The 4,112-nt window shown below is 44.3% G+C and overlaps 1 protein-coding gene across 3 annotated transcripts in view; it reads left to right on the forward strand.

Moving 5' to 3' along the window:
• The first annotated feature begins 293 nt into the window (after positions 1-293).
• TMEM168 (transmembrane protein 168) overlaps positions 294-4,112 on the forward strand; it is a 26,790-nt gene continuing 22,971 nt past the window's right edge. The window contains exon 1 of one of the 3 annotated variants that reach the window (XM_032275670.1): positions 294-770. The gene's annotated coding sequence lies outside the window, so the exon portion shown is untranslated. The other 2 variants (XM_032275672.1, XM_032275671.1) reach the window with 2 other exon arrangements.

The following is a 4,112-nucleotide window of genomic DNA, read 5'->3' on the forward strand; positions in this document are numbered from 1 at the left end:
TAGAGCCTATTGCACATTTTTATTTTATAAATACTTAAGTGTCAACTATGTGTCAGGGACTACGCTAAGGTTATTTAATGTTGAGCAAAACTTGACATGTCCCTGCATTTGAGGAACTGAAAGGCTCTGAAGGCGGACTTAAGGAGCTTGGGGCTTAGCTGGTTACAAAGCCGTATATTATGCCATATATATTAAAGGGCAGCAACGCCTCCCGCAGTATTTACAGCCCAAGCGTGGCAGGCCTGTCTGTCCTGTTCCCGTTCGGTCCGGACCCAGACGGTGGCCTAGATGCTTGATGGGCACTGTCAGCCTGATCTTTGATGCTCTTCCCGCTGTCTGTTCTCAGTCGCTGATTCCAGGTCCTAGGAGACGACGCTGGCTCAAGGAAGGCAGGCGCCTTAGGTGGGGCAGTTGACACTCGCGCAGCGCCTTGCCCACCTGGGTGCGCGGCGGCGCGGCGGGTTTGGGCGGGGAAGGGGCCGGGCCTTGGTGAGGACGCGCGCCGCGCAGTTTGACCCCGGCGGCGTTCCGTACCGTCGCGGATTTCAGCGGTGGAAACATGGCGGCCGCGGCCGGGCCGGCAACGGAGAAACTTTCCACCGAGATTGGCCTGTATTAGCGCGTGTGGCCTCGGGTCCTCGTTCCCAAAGGCGTGCCGCCTCCCTGTTCTCAGTCGCAAGCTCAAGCCTTGTCTGCCCTCCTTCTTTTTGGTTTGGTTTTGGAACTGACTCCGAGGGTTGGGAGAGCGTTGGTGGCGACGGCCAAGTCAGGTAGGGAGAAACGGGTGGACGGCAGGGCGGCGAGATCTGGGCACTGGCACCGCCAGCTTGGTCCGGACCTCAAGCTCCGCCCAGCCGGCCTCCCGGGGCAGGGGTAGGTTACCTGCCCCTGGAGGAGTTGACAGTGGAGGTTGGAGATTGGAGAGTGTGGGAGCGCCTCTCCGTATCTTGCCAGGGTTCCCCCCAACTGGACGCCACGTTGTGGTCGCGTTCTCCCTAAGTAGAGAACAGCCAAGCTCCTTGTTGGACCTCCCACATTTCACTAGAAGGAGGCCGAAAGGGAGAGAAATTGCTATGGCTGCTCAATAGCCCAGGACTTTAATATTCGAGATGCCATTTTCCTTGTATGAGATGGCCCAAAGTGTTATCAGTAACTCTGAACAGAAGCACTGTTATTCTCCGACTCTGTTTTTTCGGTGTAGTTCTTTCAGCATTGACACTTCTAGATGGGACAGAAAGTTTGAGTGAAAGATAATGCAAGTGATACGGTATGCCTCAAGCCATCCCCTAGAGGTAGGACGTGGAGAGAGAACTGGTTTGGAAGAATTTGAGTGAATTAAGACAGAGTAAAGCTGAAAGAGAAACCAAACATTCATGGAATCTCCCTTAGTTCTACTACTTACTAGCTGTGGGATATTAGCCAGGTTCTGTATTCTCTTTACGTATTAATAAGTGTCCAATGGCGACCACTGTTATTAAATGTAGTTATTTCTATATTAGTCTTTATTTTTCAACATTTATTTATTGAATGCCTACTTAATGCCGGAGTTTTGCTAGTCACTGGGTGTACAGTATTGAAGACAAACCTTCAGAGACCTTTTGATCTAGTGGGAAATGGCAGACATTGAATAAGTGATGGTATGTAACAGAGAAAGTACCGGGGTCATGTAATAAGGGAGCCAGAGGTAATCTCTTAAGGAAATGATTTATCTGAGACCTGAAGAGTTGGAGTAAGTCAGATGTGAGCACCGGGGTGGGGCCAGGAGGAGGGAAAGAGTGCACCTGACAAGGGAATAGCATTTGTGCGGTTTGTATTTGAAAGGTCAATAAGGTTGGAAAACAAAGTGTGAGAGGAAGAGTGGTAACAGATAAGGCAGGAGAGTTATTCAGGCCCAACAAGGAGTGCCTTATAAGGCATTGTAAGGAGTTTGGGTTTTATCGCCAAGGGCGATGGAACAAACACCATTGGAGCATTTTACATAGTGGAGTGCAAAAGTTTGGTTTTAAAAATACACTTCTTAGAAAAGGGCAAGAGTGGATACAGGGAGATGTTCAACATGATGGTGGCCCAAATTGGGATGGCAACCCTGGGGACAAGAAGTAGAAACACTTAAAAGATGTTTAGGAAGAAGAATACACAGGACTTGGTGAGGATTAAATGTAGTTGATGACAGGAGGGTTAGAGTAGTATGTAGGGTTTTATGAAATACTCAGACTCTGGCAGTGATTAGTTAACTTTTCCCACATGCATACTGACGCTTCTATGCTCCATTTTAATCTACCTCTGGAGTAATTTTCCATTGAATCATTAGTGATGGCAAACCAATTGAAAAGGATTGTAATGTTTTTCTGTTATTCTCTAATTCAGGCTGTCTTTTAAAGAAGGTCAGGATGGGGAAAGACTTTGTAAATCAGCTGTTTGAAAACAATTATCTTCCATGTTGATTTTGGCCCGTAAGAAGGTAACTGCGTATATTGCATTATATGGATGCACTGGACTTTACTAATGTATTTTTCTACATATTTACATTTACTTTGTTTTCAAGTTTTTAACCCTGTTAACAGTGCAGAACAGAACTGGTGCTTATATTTCTATAGGTAGACTAATACCTGTGTGCAGTTAAGTAGACAGAGAATAATTGAAGACATAGAAATAAATGACATTGCTTAGAAAAAGCATATAGTGAGAGAAAAGCCTAGGGTTGGGTTGAACATCCAAAGGATGGGTTGAGAATGAAGAGCCTTCAAGGAGACTGAGGAGGGGAAACCAATGAATTAGGAAAAAATCTGGAGACTTAGTCTTTGGATGCCCATGAAAAGGAATGGTTTGGAAGGTAAGAAAAGTCAACAGTGTAAGTTTGTTTAAAGAATATACAGGATAGGGCTGGGCGTGGTGACTCACGCCTATAATCCTAGCACTTTGGGAGGCAGAGGCCGGTGGATCACCTGAGGTCAGGAGTTTGAGAACAGCCTGACCAACATGGACAAACCCCATCTCTACTAAAAATCCAAAATAGTCTGGCATGGTGGTGCATTCCTGTAATCCCAGCTACTCAGGAGGCTGAGTTAGGAGAATTGCTTGAACCCAGGAAGCGGAGGTTGCGGTGAGCCAAGATCACACCATTGCACTCCAGCCTGGGCAACAAGGGTGAAACTCTGTTTCAAAAAAAAAAAAAAGAGGTCATTTCAACACTTGGCAGAGCAGTCCTGTGGTGGGAAACACCATTTAGTGGTTTGAAAAGTGAGTGGGTAAGAAGTGAAGCAACCAAATATCAGCTGTCAAAAGGACGCAAGATTGAGCCTCCTAGAGGATATGGGGATGAGATGAGCAAGGATTGTTTTTGTTTTGTTTCTTTACTTTTTTGGTATTGTTTTTAAAAGAAAGAGGTTTATAAATGTTTAAATACTAATGGATAAAAGAAAAGTGAGAGTTTTCAGAGAGAGGAGAGAGTCTGATGTTCTGGAAGAGGCAGACAGAAACAGATGCACAATATGACTGAAAGGTTTAGCCTTAGAGAAGCAAGAGCCTTCTTTACTTATATTTGGAGATGTAAATAGAGGTGGGTTTCTGGGCTTGGAAACTCAAGGGAACTCCCTTTTAATGACTCTCCAGGAGGCAGAGTTACCTGGTGAGAATGCAGTAGGAAGAAGTAGGGTATCAGAGTTTGAGGAGAGGGAATAGAGGTTTGAATTGTCACAAGAATGGGAAAGAATGTTGACCAAGGAAGGATGTCCCATGAATTTAGAGTGGCACCATTTAACCTACTGTGTGATTTTTTTTTTTTTTCTCCCGTCCAGCAGTGTTAAGTAGTCTGAGCCCAGATTGTATCATCAGCTCTTTGAGGATATAGTCTAACATATTTGTTGGATTATTATATAACACACAATGGTGAATTTAAAAAAAAAACCTCAGTGATTTTGTCAGTTTCTCACACTCAAGTTAAAAAGATAACCCAAAATATACCAAAGGAAGACATTTTCTTTAAAATTATGTGGTACCTTAAGACATGAGTGATTAAAAATGTAGTTGGAATTAAGGAAAATCAGTTGGAATACTTAAATTTGTAAAAAAAAAAAAAAATATGCTTGTTGAACATACAGAAGTAGAATAAG

The sequence above is a fragment of the Sapajus apella genome, unplaced genomic scaffold (assembly GCF_009761245.1).
Source record: "Sapajus apella isolate SASKATOON/1434 unplaced genomic scaffold, GSC_monkey_1.0 scaffold7, whole genome shotgun sequence".
NCBI classification, from domain to species: domain Eukaryota; kingdom Metazoa; phylum Chordata; class Mammalia; order Primates; family Cebidae; genus Sapajus; species Sapajus apella.